Raw genomic sequence first — 20,633 nt, forward strand, 5'->3', positions numbered from 1 at the left:
TATCGCCGTGGTCTAAGGAATCATGCCTACGACTCGCGTTACATCATTAAAATTATCAACACTATCACCGCCATCGTCAAAACTATCATCACAACATAAGAAGTTGAAGTAATATTAGTAGAAAATGTTTTCGGAGTAATAATAGTTATGTTGAGAGTGGACTTTACGTTGGTTGGACTATATTTTCACAAGTATCACGGTAGTCAACCTCTGGCACGTACCCTGATTTTAGAAAACATTCAACAAACCAAATCGCACATCGCTCGTTCAGTTTTGAAGTTCCTTACTGGAGCACGTAAGTTTTCTTAGTAGCAAGTTTACAGAACTTTTATTCAGGTCGACGTACCTTGAACTCAGGTCGATGGGATGAAATACAAAAAAAAAAACAGCAGTAATGGAAGTCTTAACGTGTTTTTCCTAATGATCAACTCGCATCGTTTAGGTAGAGAGCCAGGAGATTTTAAGACCGTGCTCTCCTTCCACAGCCTCATAGTTTGCACCTGAAGGATCGTTACGATTGTCAGAACTTCATTATCGTCATTCCGAAATTCTCCATCACACTTCGCACTTTTAATCATCTCTCAAAACACGTTCTGGCTCCTACCTCAACATTGTAGAGCTGTTCACACTTCCCGTTCACATGTGCCTTCCTTTTCTTAAAATCAATCACATTTCGTGCCTCAAGAGCAATTTTATCAAAGCTTGTGAACCAAAGAGGCGTATCAGCACACGAGCAACGTGGTGATAATGATTATGGTAATTCCAGATATTAACGATGGTTTTGATGTCAGCGTGTTAACAACTCCAGTAACGGCGATGATGGTGAGGATGATGGTGTTTATAGTTTTGGTGATGACTGATAGTGTTGATAATAGTTTGAGCGTGTTTGGTGGTGTTCATAATTTTGGTGACTTGATGATAGCGTTGATAGTTTTAATGATACGATGATGTTGGTACTTTTGACTGTGATGGTGTTGAATAGTTCTGGTGACGCGATGATAGCGTTGATACTTTTGATGCTACGATGATAGAGGTGATAGTTTGACGGTAGTGGTGTTGATAGTTTTGATGACACAATGTTATCGTTGATAGTTTGACGGTGTTTGGTGTTGTTGATAGTTTTGGTTACATGATGATAGTGTTGACAGTTTTGATAACACGATGTTGTCGTTGATAGTTTGACGGTGTTTGGTGGTGTTGATAGTTTTGGTGACATGATGACAGTGTTGATAGTTTTGATGACACAGTGTTGTCGTTGATAGTTTGACGATGTTTGGTGGTGTTGATAGTTTTGGTGACGTGATGATAGTGTTGACAGTTTCCATGATAAGACGATGTTGGTACTTTTGACTGTGATGGTGTTGAATAGTTCTGGTGACGCGATGATAGCGTTGATACTTTTGATGCCACGATGACAGAGTTGATAGTTTCACGGTAATGGTGTTGATAGGTTTGATGACACAATGTTTGACGGTGTTTCGTGGTGTTGATAGTTTTGATGACATGATAGTGTTGATAGTTTTGATGACACTATGTTGTCGTTGACAGTTTGAGGTGTTTGGTGATGTTGACAGTTTTGGTGAAATTATGACAGTGTTGATAGTTTTGATTACACAGTGTTGTCGTTGATAGTTTGACGATGTTTGGTGGTTTCCATGATACGACGATGTTGGTACTTTTGACTGTGATGTTGTTGAATAGTTCTGGTGACGCGATGATAGCGTTGATACTTTTGATGCTACGATGATAGAGTTGATAGTTTGACGGTAATGGTGTTGATAGTTTTGATGACACAATGTTATTGTTGATAGTTTGACTGTGTTTCGTGATGTTGATAGATTTGATGACATGATGATAGTGTTGATAGTTTTGATGACACGATATTGTCGTTGATAGTTTGACGGTGTTTCGTGGTGTTGATAGTTTTGATGACATGATGATAGTGTCGATAGTTTTGATGACACGATGTTGTCGTTGATAGTTTGAGGTGTTTGGTGGTATTGATAGTTTTGATGACACGATGCTATTTATATACAATATGATATGTACACAAATTTTCAAGATGTAACTTAAACAGTTAAGAAATTTCAAATTTGATAGCAGTATATCCTTAAACCAGACCCAAATCAAATTCATATACATAACCAAATAACTGTTAAGAATTCATACGCTGATTCTTTAGGAGTTAGGTACAGCTTACAGCAGTAACATTTTTTCCTCCATTACTGTATCTTGAACAATAATGAAAATTGTTATGTGTAAAACACTGTCCTTCTGCTATATGAAAAAAAATATTTTATATATATATATATATATATATATATATATATTAATTCAAAATTGTGACAGTTCACTGTGCAGTGATGAAGCGTTTCCCTCATAACTCATAAACTTATTAACTTTTTCATGTTCTCTCTCTTTTATTTTATTGCTTAAACTCATGTTTACAATATCATGCTATTTCAACTACATTCCTTAACAAATAATATTTTTTGTGTTAGAAGAAAATACTGATATCTGATCCTTTTTTAAAAAAGAATTTATTTTTTTCATCAGGCAATGTATCAAAGGTAGAGAAGTGATTTTGAATCATATTGTAGATAGACATGCATAAATACACACAAAAAATATCATCACAGAATGTTGGGTAGTTCTTGAGTTATGAGGGAAATGTTTCACCACTGCGCCATTTCGAATTTTGAAAAAATATATAAATATTTTTTTAACGTATAATTATTTTTTTCATATAGCAGAAGGCCAGTGTTTCACACATACTAATTTAAGTTACTGTACAAGATACAGTAATGGAGGAAAAAATGTTGACTATTTCCAAAATTTTACTGCTGTAAGCTGTACCTAACCTCTTAAACGAATTACAAGACACGGAAGAATCAACTTGTGAAATAAAGTAGTAGTGTAACTTCAAAAGATTTAAAGCTCCCTTCCCTCTAGCACAACTCGTCTCTATTTTCATACTACACACACACACAAACACCAATGCACCTGCAAGATAAACAAAGCGAGGCCATTTCGGTTAGAGGCTATTGCTAAATCTAAAACAGAAGAAGGGAAAATAGCTAAAGAGCAACTTTCTCTAGAATCAGAACAATCCAATCTGTGTAACTGTACGTGACTATAGCTCTGAGCGGGAAGTTCATTAAGTTAATTTTTTGCATTCGACAAACAAACTGTGTTAACTTCTGAATGTAATTCTACCACTTTAAAGAGAACAGACTAAATAAGTGTAACAGAGTATAGGCTACTTTCGTAGTTCAGTTCACATTACTGTAATAGGAAATTGGTACGAACTAGTGCTGGTAACAAGTTCACAGAGAGAAGAATAGTAAATTACATTACTTAATAAAGAAAATTCCACCCATTTAGAAATAGAAGATTTAATTCAGACGAGTTTACATTTGCATGATACGTCACCAATTGCGAATGCGGATGAGTTTACATGTGTGTGAGATTATTAATTAATGCTTTCCTTCAGATGAGTTTACATTCCCCGGAGTTCGGGTTCGATTCCCGCTTAGAGTCCACACCTGTGGAGTAACGGTTAGCGTGTCTGGCCGCGAAACCAGGTGGCCCGAGTTCGAATCCCGGTTGGGACGAGTTACCTGGTTGAGGTTTTTTCTCGGGTTTTCCCTCAACCCAATTTGAGCAAATGCTGGGTAACTTTCGGTGCTGCGGTGCTGGACCCCGGACTCATTTCACCGGCATTATCACCTTCACCTCATTCAGATGCTAAATAACCTAAGATGTTGATACAGCGTCGTAAAATAACCTACTTAAATAAATAAAAATTCCCGCTTAGACTGATTACTTGGTTGGAATTTTTCCGGAGTTTTCCCCCAACCGCAAGGCGAATGTCAGGTAATCTGTGGCGAATTCTCGGCCTCATCTCGCTATCACCAATTCCATCGATGCTAAATATCCCCATACTTGATATAGGTCGTTAAATAACAAAGAAAAAAAAAACAAAAAAAATCTGTTCTCGGACGGCGAGTGGTCGTACGGACAAGTTCGAACATACTGCCCTATTCAGATCGGTCCCACTCCAACCCTTACCGCTTGGCTTCCTCGTGACGGGCACTCCGTACTATGGCCATTAAGCCGTCGGAACATTGCCACCTGAGATCGGTCTGCAAAAGAACTCCCTCTATATAATATGCACTGTAAGTTCTTACTTGCACGGAGGAAACTGCCCTGCATTTCGTGATAAGGAAGAATGACTACCAAACTGACTGCAAAGAACATTGATGTTGTAAAAGCTGTTCCTATCACGACGTGAATGTTGAGATTTTAGGAAGGTGATTTGCATATGAAGAGTCCACTGCAAGAATGATGGATGTCATTTGGAATATATTTTTCAGGAGAAGCAATTGAAAGTTTGAAATGCTTAGCGCTCAAAACTTAACTGTGATTTTCCGATCATTACTGGACATTGACTATCAGTGTTAATACCATATAACTCTCTATGTACATTATATATGTCTTAAGCTATCCATTGACAGTCTTGGTTCATTTTCGACAATAAAATGACATCCATCATTCTCGCAGTGGACTCTTCATATTATTAACTTAAAATATTAAGGGAAATTAAACTTTTTTTTTTTTTTTTTCATTTCTAGGTAACGCAAGGAATCATTTGTAAAGAAATGTTCAAAATTCACAATAGGAAAACAAAACACTTCAACTTAAGTTTAAATTTTCTTCATTACCAAAATTAAAGCAGCCAATTAATTTAAACAGATTACATTCTGCATATTTTAGTATTTGACAGAGAAAGGAACTACCATGAACTATTGAAGTAAGGCACAAATTTTTCTGTAGCAGTATACAAAGTGAAATATGTTCAATGAGATCTCTTTTCTGAAACGGATCCTTAATATAGCATGAATACGAAACTCCTCTACCATTTTATTTGTTTCCGATTAAATTTCCCAGGAAATTATTTATTTATTCATTTTATTGCTAGTAAGTTTGAAATGAATACAAGTTAATAAATACATGAAAGATAAACTAGTCTACTCCTGAATGAGTAAGACTCGTGCTCAGGAGAAGATTCCGATACAGACAAAAATAAAATTAAAATTGAGAGTGAATACAGATTAAATAGTGTTTAATATGTTTAAAACCAAACCATAAATCCAAAACAAATTTTTGTATGTTTTTTATTAATTTGGAGAGGATTCGTGGTTAAAATAATATTGGAATAAAATTTCTTTAATAATCTGGGACCTTGACTCATACTATGACAAAAAGCTCTATTGGTTTTACAGAGAATTCATATTTTTAGTTCTATATTTATGTATATACCTATCAGAGTTATTAAAATTTCTATGAAAATATTTTAATAAAATAAAATAATACATTTGTTTAATGTTGAAAACTCTGAAATGTTTAAACAAAAATTCAATTGAGTAATCTCTCTGCTTTTTTAAACAAATTTTTAATACTTTTTTCTGTAGTAAAATTAACGGATAAAGGTTGGATTTATAAGTTCCACCCCAACTGTAACACCATACAAAAATATAGATTGAAATAATGCTAAATAAATTTTACGTAAACAGTTAATTGACAAAATATTTCTTAGAACAACAAAGTAACATAATGTTTTACGTAATTTATTACAAATATAATGAATATGATTATTCCATTTTAAATGATTATCAATAATTATACCTAAGTATTTAACCTGATTAACTTCATTAATAATTTAACAATTGCAAACTACGTATATCGGAACAATCAGAATTATGCATTTTAATTCGTAGTATAGATGAAATTGGTTTATTACCTTTATTATTTATTATTACTTACTTACTGGCTTTTAAGGAACCCGGAGGTTCATTGCCGCCCTCACATAAGCCCGCCATTGGTCCCTATCCTGAGCAAGATTAATCCAGTCTCTATCATCATATCCCACCTCCCTCAAATCCATTTTAATATTATCTTTCCACCTACGTCTCGGCCTCCCGAAAGGTATTTTTCCCTCCGGCTCCCAACTAACACTCTATATGCATTTCTGGATTCGCCCATACGTACTACATGTCCTGCCCATCTCAAAGGTCTGGATTTTATGTTCCTAATTATGTCAGGTGAAGTATACAATGCGTGCAGCTCTGCGTTGTGTAACTTTCTCCATTCTCCTGTAACTTCATCCCTCTTAGCCCCAAATATTTTCCTAAGAACCTTATTCTCAAACAGCCTTAATCTCTGTTCCTCTCTCAAAGTGAGAGTCCAAGTTTCACAACCATACAGAACAACCGGTAATATAACTGTTTCATAAATTCTAACTTTCACATTTTTTGACAGAAGACTAGATGACAAAAGCTTCTCAACCGAATAATAACTCGCATTTCCCATATTTATTCTGCGTTTAATTTCCTCCCGAGTGTCATTTATATTTGTTACTGTTATTACCCTTATTATGCATTACCTTAGTATTTATTATTCTACTTTACAATATTTATACCATTATCTTTCAAATACATTTAGAAATACAAATTTGTAAAGTTCTTTAAATGTGAGTTCTTAGTTCTAATAAATATTTTGCATATGTTTCTGCCACGTTTACGTTTTCAGAGTAGTTTAATACTTGAATTATTAATCAATCACTTTATGTAGTGGGTGTTTGGCAACGCTGTTACTAAAATATAGACTTGTCCTTCATTCTAAGGCGTGTGTTCAGCGGAGAGTAAAGCGTACAGCAAACACTGTTTGTTTACATGTTTTCTCCTCATTACAGCGGAGAAGTGGTATATCCATGAGACAGCAAGTGCTATTGAATTTACTGCGATGTTATAATTATTTACAGAAAAAAAAATAAAATTTCCCACTAAATAAAAATAAGCGAGATAGCAAAATTGCAAAATGAAATTATGTTCTTTTCATATCAAGGATTTACTCTGTAAAGTTACTGCCACTGAACACCTTCCACCTTGCATTGACATGTAGGCCTATTGTATTTTTTTTATTTTATTAGGTTATTTTACGACGTTGTATCAACATCTCAGGTTATTTAGCGTCTGATTGATATGAAGGTGATAATGCCGGTGAAATGAGTCCGGGGTCCAGCACCGATAGTTACCCAGCATTTGCTCATATTGGGTTGAGGAAAACCCCGGAAAAACCTCAATCAGGTAACTTGCCCCGCCCGGGATTCGAACCCGGGCCACCTGGTCTCACGGCCAGACGCGCTGACTGTTATTCTACAGGTGTGGACAGGCCTATTGTAAAGCAGGTGGCTGTTAGACATCACAGTTCAACATAAATAGGAAGCTCACTGATTCTTTCTCTTGACGTCGATAATTATTTTCGGTAAGACGTGCCAACTCCATATCCAGACGCGCCATGCCACGTGTTGTATAATAGTACATTATGCAACGAGCCTATAATGAAGGTAATTAAGAAGTGAGTATAGATATTTATGAAACGAGCGCAAGCGAGTTTCATAATTTTCATACGAGCTTCTTAATTACCATTATAGGCGAGTTTCATACGACTTTTTGTGCTCGACTATATTTCTAACTTGATATTATTAATTTTATTTGTATTTGACATTGAGCAATGTTCCGTATGTTGTGAGATGTGCGCAGACGCGAAAGTATTGATTTTTTTCCGAGGAACAGATGTCCACATTGACCTTGCTAGGCCATAAGAACCTACAGAGATAACATTGAAATTAAATTAGACATTGAAAAACGAGATGACAATTTGAATTTATTTGAATATTATTTACAATTAACGCTAATTATTATATTAACAGAACATAACCTTCTGCGACAGTATTGGATTTCCAGCCTCCGTGACTTTTCGCTAATTCTCTTTCGATTGCATATCCGAGAATAATCGATACTTGCGGTTTTATAACGGTAGAAAGCTGACCTGTCATTGGCTGAACAGTTGTAACCTGAGTCGTCATTGGCTGAAAGACCTGACCTTTAATGAGTAGGTGTACTTTAATGACATGCATTAAAGGACTGCTATCAGGTGTATAATTACTACATTTCGGCATGGTCGAGCATAAAAACAATATCAATATCAAAAACCCTATCAGTCGGCTGCGATGTAAGCGAAGCTACCATACCAACGTGCAACATTAGAAATCTATGGAGACTTGGGTAAAACAGAAATCAATAAATTTGAAATAAATCAGCGAAGAAAATGGATTGTGCTGAAGGCGTATGGGCTATTCCATCTCAAATCGACCGAAATATACAAAAAATTGACCTTGCAATTTTTAAATACAATGAAACTTTTTCTGTCCGTAGACAACTATGATACAATGCTTTGTGCAAAGTTTGAGGCATCAGAACGTCATAGTGTTTAAATTTAAAATATTTAAATTTATCGTATTTTCATAAAATTAGCAACTTTAAACTGCTGTAGCTCCGAAACCCTCTCACCCAATGATCAAAATCATGGTTTATTTTGATGCTGAAAGGTAAAGTTTATATTGACATGTAAACAGTTTTTCTTACTTTTTATGGAAATGGAGAAATTTAGATTTTTCTTAATTAAGACACCTTTGCCCACGAAAAATTATTTTTAAAATATATGGTTAGATTCCGCATTGAAAGTACAAATAAACACGTATTTTTACTGGTGCAGCGTTAATAAGAAAGTATTGAAAAATCAAATAAAGAAAATAAATAGTACGCGCGTCAGTTAACCAGCTGACTGTGAGGCGGGAGCTAGCCTAGGCAAGCAAGGCCAGGAGACATAAACATGTGATGTTTCGTCTAATAGCGCATAGCTGGGATAGCTTTATCACAAGTTTTCACAAAGACAGGAGTAAAATGACGCCCAATGCTCGCTTATCTTCATCTCTCGGCCAGTGTGTGCTGTGTTGCGCCTTTCAAGTCTAGGCGTGTGAAAATAATTTATTTAATACCCCCGAAACTTACTGCAGTGACACTAAGCAAACAATGCCGAATCCCTCTTAATAGGCCTAACGCAAGGTTTTTTTCCTCAATATTTTTTTACATTTTTACAAATGGGCAAAAAGTCTAAAAGTAAGTAAAATCAGATTATCTGTCTCTCTGTATACAATAAAAATGATTACTTCTTATCATAACCTACCAAATGCCAGCTTCAAAATGAGCTCTCGTTCAATGTTCTGCAGTAAACGGTTCCAGAGTTCTGAGCGCTGAAAGAGGCTTGTTTTTGTAAAATACGCTAAATTTGTCGCTCAATAATACGAAAAACGTTTGACTTTCGATAGTATATTTTTGCAAATGCACTCTCCTCAGCACCTTGTATAAATAGGGAAAAAATTAGAGTATAAAAAAATGCGAGGTTTTTTACTGATCGATTTCATATGGAACAGCCCGTATATACCTCTACTTTGGTTTAAACAGTGATGACAATTATGATAACGGTCAATGAAGAAAAATAATAATATTGTATACACTCACAATTATATCTCAAAAGACAATCGAAACAGAATAATATACTGACTATAAATTCTATAATTCTGTAATGACTAGGACTGGATTCTAGTTCCATATCTATTTTGTTTGCTACGTCTTAGACGTAGGCTATGTTATTCAAATATCTCTACGTTTCATGTACAGTAGTGGCAAAAAAAAAAAAACCGGACCGACCCTTGTAGCTGATTTCAGAGCCTTGTTCACTCCAGAGCACGATAGACAGGTAACTAAGACTTTCGTGGTTCGAATCTCCCTGGGAAGGAAACTTTTTTTTTTGTTCCTTATTCAAATTTATTCCCAATATTTTTCGATATTTTACTACTTAACTTATTATTCCCTGAACATGAATTTTAGAGCAAGTAATTAAAATTTTCGTCTTTTCCATATTTACTGTTTTTAAGAAACAAAATGTTGATTTTGAAGTTTTGTTCTATACTGCTGATTTTGTTAAGAATGATGTACAAGTAATTTACCTGTTTTCATCGATAAAACTGATCTTCTAATGTTACTCTCGTCACTTACCTGAAAAACAAGAAAACAGATTATGTAACACGTGAAAGTCCTGCAAAAATAAAATTTTAACAATTACAATAACATTTAAATCAAGATCGTCTGAACTTGCCGATAACAACTTGCTTTTTTGGGTGTGATCCAGTTATAATGTTATTTACACCACAATTTTTAATATGTGTATATATATATTATATAGTTGGCACAACTGGTAACATGAGAACAGCTAATCATAACACACTACTGTCATCTAGCGGAATATTTATAATGATGAGATGGTACAATAATACATTTTCAAGACAGTTTAGTATTTTAGTAAGTCAATTAATATTTTATTGCATTAGGGTACTTTATTTCTTCTATTCTTTATATACTTTCTTCTAATCGTATAATGGTCAATTAAATCCCACTCGAGTTTTGATTTTCTGTAGACTATTACACTTTTACTACGTCACACTACTTTTTACCAATAAAACGGTACGAAAGGACGTCTTTCAACCAATCATGGCTGCTTATCGCACAATTTTATTGCGTCCCTAGCATTTTTTTTATTTTATCGCGTCCCTAGCATTTGTTTATTTTTATCACTACCCTAGCATTTGTTTCTTTGTTTGCCAACATTTCAAACTGCACTGGTCTGGACGTCAAAAAACATAAAATTACAAACCACTCCAGTCGATGCACAGCACTTTCAAATATGACTCGCATTGGCATTCAAGAACAAGAATTAATAAAGATCACTCGTCATATATGAAGAGCACCATTCGGAAATCCTGAATAAGTTGAGGGATACACCATGTACATCAACGAGTTCACTTCTTTAACGCACACGTCCAATATAACATTAACTGAACCACCAACCACTTAAACATTCAAATTTGAAAATTGTACTTTAAATAATTGTTTGTTTTAAAATTATTCATGTTTATTTTATATTTCATCATCGTTAATTAAAACGTTTCTTGTTTATTTCATCAACCCTAATTAAAACTTTTCTAACACTTGTTTATATTATTTAGGTTATGTTTGTTATAGCTTTCTGCTATATGATATTATGGATAGTCACGTATCAGAGATTGTTTAATACTAAGATTTATTGAAAATCATCTGTCAAGTGACGTTGATTACTGTGATCCGGATGACTGAAGTGGAATGCAAATGTTTTAATAAAAATGAAACTGAATCAACAAAGCCTTCTTGACTAGTAACCGTCCACAGAGTTCAATGAAGATTCCATAGTTGGCACAACTGATAACAAGAAAACATAATCATAAAACACTACTGCCATCTAGCGTAATGTTGAGATGGTACAATAATACATTTGAAGACAGTTGTATTTTCGTAAGCCAATTAATATTTAATTGTATTGGAGTACTTTGTTACTTCTAATCTTTATATAGGCTACTTTCTTCTAATCGTGTAATAGTCAGTTAAATCCCACTCGAGTTTTGATTTTCTCCAGATAAATCAAAACCTCTAGTGAGATTACTGTTGATAAATCAAAACCTTTAGTGAGATTACTGTAGATAAAATGACGATGATGAACAATACGTTTTAAAAAATGTAGTTAAATAAATCTAACTCTCGAATAACTATAAAAACCAATGTACTTTACAAAATGAAGATACCAGATATAAAATGACTCCTCCACATTTCTTAAGCCTTCAAATAGACTTCAAATATATAACTTACTAGTGGATTGTATAGTGATAAACAATTTCCGCACATTCAAATGATTTAAAATCATTACGTGTTCTTTATGAAGCAGTTTTCAGTTCACAAATGTTCTTTCCACCGTTAGTAGACACACACTTCAGACTTTTCCATTTCATTCCGACGTCAAACAGTTTCTTGAACCTCTGAAAACATATCTTTTCCAGTCGCAGTACTTTTCAGTGTAATTTAAAAGTCCTTAGCAACTTCACAAATCTGTAACATCTGTTCACCCAACGGCAGCTAGTACTGGAAACCATTCAAACCAAAAGGCACTTTCCAACTCCATAAGAATATGAGTCTATATATCAAAATATATTCAACAATCTTCCTGATTCGGTATTTACTGACGCTGTATCAATTATGAAGGTATCTGGTGTCAGTAGAATTTATGATAGCGTGTTAGTATTTGTTGAAATGAATACATATTGACACTAGCTTTACAATCCAACCAGTTAGTCTATTTAAGAGAAATTCGAACCAACGAACCAGTGCAGCGTGGGATTTCGAGTAAGACTGGCTACCGTCTAAAGATGAAAAGGCTTGCTGCTTTAAAAATAAGCTCCGTCTACGCCCTGTGAAAGGTATGGAAATACAAGCTTTTGTCAAATAAACATTTCAACATTTTTTTCAATTATTTCGGTTGAAATACATGAGACTTGGAAACTCTTTCTTGTTTATTTCATCAACCCTAATTAAAACTTTTCTAACACTTGTTTATATTATTTAGGTTATGTTTGTTATAGCTTTCTGCTATATGATATTATGGATAGTCACGTATCAGAGATTGTTTAATACTAAGATTTATTGAAAATCATCTGTCAAGTGACGTTGATTACTGTGATCCGGATGACTGAAGTGGAATGCAAATGTTTTAATAAAAATGAAACTGAATCAACAAAGCCTTCTTGACTAGTAACCGTCCACAGAGTTCAATGAAGATTCCATAGTTGGCACAACTGATAACAAGAAAACATAATCATAAAACACTACTGCCATCTAGCGTAATGTTGAGATGGTACAATAATACATTTGAAGACAGTTGTATTTTCGTAAGCCAATTAATATTTAATTGTATTGGAGTACTTTGTTACTTCTAATCTTTATATAGGCTACTTTCTTCTAATCGTGTAATAGTCAGTTAAATCCCACTCGAGTTTTGATTTTCTCCAGATAAATCAAAACCTCTAGTGAGATTACTGTTGATAAATCAAAACCTTTAGTGAGATTACTGTAGATAAAATGACGATGATGAACAATACGTTTTAAAAAATGTAGTTAAATAAATCTAACTCTCGAATAACTATAAAAACCAATGTACTTTACAAAATGAAGATACCAGATATAAAATGACTCCTCCACATTTCTTAAGCCTTCAAATAGACTTCAAATATATAACTTACTAGTGGATTGTATAGTGATAAACAATTTCCGCACATTCAAATGATTTAAAATCATTACGTGTTCTTTATGAAGCAGTTTTCAGTTCACAAATGTTCTTTCCACCGTTAGTAGACACACACTTCAGACTTTTCCATTTCATTCCGACGTCAAACAGTTTCTTGAACCTCTGAAAACATATCTTTTCCAGTCGCAGTACTTTTCAGTGTAATTTAAAAGTCCTTAGCAACTTCACAAATCTGTAACATCTGTTCACCCAACGGCAGCTAGTACTGGAAACCATTCAAACCAAAAGGCACTTTCCAACTCCATAAGAATATGAGTCTATATATCAAAATATATTCAACAATCTTCCTGATTCGGTATTTACTGACGCTGTATCAATTATGAAGGTATCTGGTGTCAGTAGAATTTATGATAGCGTGTTAGTATTTGTTGAAATGAATACATATTGACACTAGCTTTACAATCCAACCAGTTAGTCTATTTAAGAGAAATTCGAACCAACGAACCAGTGCAGCGTGGGATTTCGAGTAAGACTGGCTACCGTCTAAAGATGAAAAGGCTTGCTGCTTTAAAAATAAGCTCCGTCTACGCCCTGTGAAAGGTATGGAAATACAAGCTTTTGTCAAATAAACATTTCAACATTTTTTTCAATTATTTCGGTTGAAATACATGAGACTTGGAAACTCTTTCTTGTTTATTTCATCAACCCTAATTAAAACTTTTCTAACACTTGTTTATATTATTTAGGTTATGTTTGTTATAGCTTTCTGCTATATGATATTATGGATAGTCACGTATCAGAGATTGTTTAATACTAAGATTTATTGAAAATCATCTGTCAAGTGACGTTGATTACTGTGATCCGGATGACTGAAGTGGAATGCAAATGTTTTAATAAAAATGAAACTGAATCAACAAAGCCTTCTTGACTAGTAACCGTCCACAGAGTTCAATGAAGATTCCATAGTTGGCACAACTGATAACAAGAAAACATAATCATAAAACACTACTGCCATCTAGCGTAATGTTGAGATGGTACAATAATACATTTGAAGACAGTTGTATTTTCGTAAGCCAATTAATATTTAATTGTATTGGAGTACTTTGTTACTTCTAATCTTTATATAGGCTACTTTCTTCTAATCGTGTAATAGTCAGTTAAATCCCACTCGAGTTTTGATTTTCTCCAGATAAATCAAAACCTCTAGTGAGATTACTGTTGATAAATCAAAACCTTTAGTGAGATTACTGTAGATAAAATGACGATGATGAACAATACGTTTTAAAAAATGTAGTTAAATAAATCTAACTCTCGAATAACTATAAAAACCAATGTACTTTACAAAATGAAGATACCAGATATAAAATGACTCCTCCACATTTCTTAAGCCTTCAAATAGACTTCAAATATATAACTTACTAGTGGATTGTATAGTGATAAACAATTTCCGCACATTCAAATGATTTAAAATCATTACGTGTTCTTTATGAAGCAGTTTTCAGTTCACAAATGTTCTTTCCACCGTTAGTAGACACACACTTCAGACTTTTCCATTTCATTCCGACGTCAAACAGTTTCTTGAACCTCTGAAAACATATCTTTTCCAGTCGCAGTACTTTTCAGTGTAATTTAAAAGTCCTTAGCAACTTCACAAATCTGTAACATCTGTTCACCCAACGGCAGCTAGTACTGGAAACCATTCAAACCAAAAGGCACTTTCCAACTCCATAAGAATATGAGTCTATATATCAAAATATATTCAACAATCTTCCTGATTCGGTATTTACTGACGCTGTATCAATTATGAAGGTATCTGGTGTCAGTAGAATTTATGATAGCGTGTTAGTATTTGTTGAAATGAATACATATTGACACTAGCTTTACAATCCAACCAGTTAGTCTATTTAAGAGAAATTCGAACCAACGAACCAGTGCAGCGTGGGATTTCGAGTAAGACTGGCTACCGTCTAAAGATGAAAAGGCTTGCTGCTTTAAAAATAAGCTCCGTCTACGCCCTGTGAAAGGTATGGAAATACAAGCTTTTGTCAAATAAACATTTCAACATTTTTTTCAATTATTTCGGTTGAAATACATGAGACTTGGAAACTCCAGTCTTGCAACAAAGTCAATTTCATTATTTTTGTTTTCGTGAAATTGTCGAATTTGCACATAACCATTTTTGTATAGGAAAATATTTACATATATTTTCATTTCCACAATGCTTATTTATTTATTCACTCATTCATTGCTAGTTTATTCATTCATTTATTTATTTTTATTTATTCGTTTAGTAATTCAATTGTTTTTTTATTAATTCACTCATTTATTTATTTCTTTATTCATAAATTTTATTATTTATTCATTCACTGAATAATTTATTCTCATTCATTCATTTCATTGTTTACTTATTTAATGATTCATTTATTCATTCATTCACATATTTATTTATTACCTCATTTATATATTTATTTATTCATACTAATTAATTTATTTATATATTCATTTACGTATTTATTTTAATTTATTAATGAATTTATTTATTTAATCACCCACTCATTTATGTTTATTAATTTATTCATTCATTCATGTATTTATTTATTTATTTAATTTATTTACATATTAATTTATTTCAAACATATGCTACAACAGAGGTAAGATGTAATAAAATTATAGTAAATTACAATTAATTCACAATGCAATTGAAACAACAAGATGCAATAAACGAAAAATACAAGGAAAGAATTATAATAAAAAAATAACATGAAAGTCGTAATCGAAATATTATTGGAGATTTAACACAAAATTCTTCATTATACTTTTCAATATTGAAGCAATTACCGGTACATGTAAATCATATCATTATTCCAAACATTTGGACATGAAATTTCCAGGACGGTGGATTAAGAACAATGGACCTGTTCCGTAGCCGGCAAGATCACCCGATCTATTATTTTTGGTTATTCGGTCATCTGAACGGAGGCGCCATTTTCATTTGATATCTATGCGTGAACAAATGACGATCGCAAAGCCATGTAGTATAGTGAAGAATTTGCAGTTTGAAATGTTAGCAAACCAAAAAACAAATGGTAGGGAGGTGATGAAAACAGAATAAAATAGATAAAGATTAGAAGAAATAAAGTACTCCAATACAATAAAATATTAACTGACTTACTAAAATTCTATTTCACTAATGTTAGCTTCACCTAAACGTTTGAACGGAGCCGCCATTTTCAGTTGACTATCTATGCGGGAAATAAAGCATATTTTATAGTACCGTAAAAAATCTGCAGTTTGAAATGTTAGCAAACTAAGAAATAAATGCTAGGGAAGTCAAAATTGTAGCGATAAATAGCGGTTATTGGTTGAAACACATCCTTTCGTACAGTTTTGTTTTGTAAAAAGTAGTATGACGTAGTAAAAGTGTAATAATCATCTTAAATAGAGTGTATAGCATGTTAAGTTTGTTTTTAGAATAAAAGGTTATTTAAAAAAATACTGAATGGTGTAATATCATTAACAATATGATGAATGAATTTAATTATCTTGAAACCTGTACTAAAACGTGTAAGCAAGGTTTGCAGGTACTGAAGTAAATCCATTGCATTGGGAAGCAGGACGGGCAACTCTCAGAGAAATTCTGAGCGGAGACTTGACAGTTCAAGTTTGTACGTCCAGTGAACTGCGTGAGAGACGTCCTCACTTCCGGCCCCGAACTCAGTGAGGCGGTTTAACTTGTAGCAATACTTGTCTTCTTTCTGTCCAGCCATGTCCATCGGAGAAAAGAAAACAAAATGCTTCGCAGTAATGAAACGTCTTTCCAATTCCGATACGAAGAGACACTTGTGAAAACAAGATCCCTGATTGCGTGTCTTCGCCAGCAGTTATCGTAGCCACAACGACAGCCGCCGTGAGTACAGGCCTTATAAATTTCAATTGCGATACAAGAATCTGGGCAGTGTGACCGTCACACCAGTACGAACGTTAAGAAATAGTCGGGATCGTTCTGTAAGGGCAGACATTTTGACCTGTCGTCTATGCACTTGGCAAAGCAGTGACGTAACTTATTGCTCACTAAACTTCTACAGTGCCCCTATAGCAGCCGTGGCGAAAATGTGATCGTGCGCCGAGCCACTATGTAACCTGCAACGTGCATAGCACCTATGGAGGGAGGCGGAAACCCGAAGGGGAAGTGAAGCAACTGTCTCACTTATTAACGGATTTCCATTTTCCTTACGTCAAGCACTTAAATACAATTTTATACAGTACAAGGCTACAAACTAATGTTTAGTACGTGTAACGAAGAAAGAAATGAACAATGAAACATAGGACACATTATCGCAACCTAAAATTAACTGTCTTCAGAATGTTTCTGCGACAGAGTTTCAAAATCAGGAATGATGTCACTTACTGCCAGTTGTAGTTGATCACGAAGGTATTCGTCTGTCAGTCGTGATCTAAATTTGGTTTGTACTATTTTCAATGTTGAAAATAAGTTTTCACAAACGTAAGTTGTAGCGAACATGGCTTCAAAAGAGAAAGCGAAAGAACGAAGCTTCGGATATTTATTTTTTGGCAAAGATTTGAAAAGTTCAACATTTGTCAAGTCCTTACATCTAGCTTTCATTTAACATCACATAGCAAATCTGTGAGTTTAAATTGAAGATCTAACCGCATTATTCGTACATCTGCTGAAAAAGGATCGATGAACAGAGATAATAATAATAATAATAATAATAATAATAATAATAATAATAATAATAATAATAATGCACGTTGCAGGTTACACAGTGGCTCGGCGCACGATCACATTTTCGCTACGGCTGCCATATGGTGAAGAATGGGTAGAACGGAGAAAAATTCTCTCCGGCACCGGGACCCGAACCCGGGTTTTCAGCTCTACGTGCTGACGCTTTATCCATTAAGACACACCGGATTCTAGTTCCGATGCCGGATTGAATCCTTCTCAGTTTAAGTTCTACATCTATGTCCCCCTTTGGTGACCTACTCTCATGTTCTGTGTCACAGAATGTAACAGTACAGTGGCACAATGTCCAACACTATGTACTGAGGTGCACTCATTACGAGAGACTAAGTGGCCGGGGTCCGACGGAACAAGGCGCCGTCTTGAAGGACGAAGTGATTACTTACGCGTAGCTAGGTCGGTTAAGGCACTTGCCTGCCGATCCGGAGTTGCGCTCGGGCGCGGGTTCGATTCCCGCTTGGGCTGATTACCTGGTTGGGTTTTCCCGAGGTTTTCCTAGCCGTAAGGCAAATGTCACGTAATCTATGACGAAAACTCGGCCTCATCTTGCCAAATATTATCTCGCTATCACCAAATCCATCGACGATAAATAACCTCGTAGTTGATACAGCGTTGTTAAATAACAAAGTAAGGAAAAAAACCTTCCCCTTTTATTTGCATACTTCAAAATTTCGAACCGGACCTACATTCTCGCAAAAAAAAAAAAAAAATGTAGTTCCCATGACTTATGCGTCAGAAGAGGAAAGGCGAACTCCAGCGCTACGTCCATCTGAGATCTATTATGCTGACCTTCACATAGAAGCATTCCCTACCCACATCAGCTTTGACTTCACTAAATTTCGTTGTGTATTTAGGTTTCGAAGCAGGCAACCCTACCCTCCCTAGATCGATCTCCTCCGTGCGTCGAGGAATGCTATGGAATGGAGATTGGACGAAAAGATTTTTGATTTCTAAATAATATTCATCACTTTCCCTCTAAAAGGTAAGATCAATATTTTCTCTTACAGAAGTTGAGGAAAAATTCCTTTTCTTTTTACCATGTGAGTATAACATTCATTCATTCATTCATTCATAGTGTTCTGCCCAAGGGCAGGTCTTTCACTGCAAACCCAGCATTCTCCAGTTTTCCTATTTTCTGCCTTTCTCTTTGTCTCCGCATATGATCCATTTATCTTAACGTCGTGTAGAACAGAAATTCAAGGTGTGATTGTGTTACGACACAAAGTCATTCAGTAAATATTGACAAACATTTTACGCAGAGGATTGACAAAATGGTCGAAACCGTTGTTTTCCTGGAAGATCATGTTAACATCCGTCCTCAAAGCATAGGGCCTATATAAACTTTTGCAATTAATAAGATAGTCATGTGCTATTAGTCTAACACAGGATACTTCCATTCCTTCGTTTAGTCTAAAGTACCCATACTCACATTTGTTGTTATATTCAGAACTAGACTTACCCGTGCGCTCCGCTGCACCCGTTAGAAATAAATATAAAGCAATTACATAATTAAAATAGGACATTTGATCCAGGGAACATTCGTGTTTGATAGAAGGATAAATCGTTTAGTATGTTATTTAATTTAAATTGTACTTAAAAAAATTAAAATGCGAACATTTTGATCCAGAGACATAAACATTAATTTAGGAAATACAGGAAACGATTGTACAGAATAGCCTATCGAGTTTTCTGTGCATAAGAAGCCATTTTAATCTTACCTGTCCTGGATTCACTCAGAAGTTACTGTAATAACATTATAGCATTATGTCCATCTAGAGAAACTACACTTTCCAATGGTGAATTAATAATTTATTATACAAATCGGTTAATTTAGCTTCCGATATTACTTCATACAAATACAGAAACATTCTCTGTAGGCTATGTTTCATAGCTTTCGATTGTTGTTGTCCAAGGCCCCTTATAGATGAAGTCATTTGTTTATTTCATTACACCGCCTTAGATGGCGTTGTTATTGTAATTTTAAAACTCATTTATCTCACTAAATGTCAGTCCTATCAAAATTTTGCATAGAGTAAAACTTATCGGAAATTATTTTTAAAGAAACGTTTGTTGTGTAACATTTTTCATGAAAATTAATAATAAGGGAGATATTTCGATTTTTTTAATTAAAACCCCCTTATAACCCCTCTTTTAAATAAATTATTTTGAATGCCATATAGCCTAAATTCTAAGTTATGACGAACTTCATTTATATTCCAATTTTCATATAAATCGGTTCAACCATTATCGCGTGAAAAGGTAACAAACATCCAGACAGACAGACATACAAACAAAAATTTCAAAAAAGCGATTTTCGGTTTCAGGGTGGTGAATTATACATGTTAGAAAGAGTGATGGAACGGAGAAAAATTCTCTCCGGCGCCGGGATTTGAACCCGGGTTTTCAGCTCTACGTGCTGATGCTTTATCCACTAAGCCACGCCGGATACAACCCCGACGCCGTTTAGAATCGTCTCAGATTAAGCTCCATCTCTTGGGTTCCCAGAATATCTGCATGGAAATATCATATGTACTTTGGTACATCAAAATATATATGATATGCGTAATAAATCACTTTGTGATTTAAGACGGCGCCCATACCGTCGGATCCCGGCCAAACAGTCACTCATCTGAGTGCACCTCAACACATGTATGGACTTCGGTCCTGCGTTCATAGACATCTATGACGTAGTGCAGAGGGCGGCCACTAGAGGGAACCCAAGAGATGGAGCTTAATCTGAGACGATTCTAAACGGCGTCGGGGTTGTATCCGGCGTGGCTTAGTGGATAAAGCATCAGCA

The sequence above is a fragment of the Periplaneta americana genome, chromosome 3 (genome assembly GCF_040183065.1).
Source record: "Periplaneta americana isolate PAMFEO1 chromosome 3, P.americana_PAMFEO1_priV1, whole genome shotgun sequence".
In the NCBI taxonomy this organism is placed as follows: Eukaryota; Metazoa; Arthropoda; class Insecta; order Blattodea; family Blattidae; genus Periplaneta; species Periplaneta americana.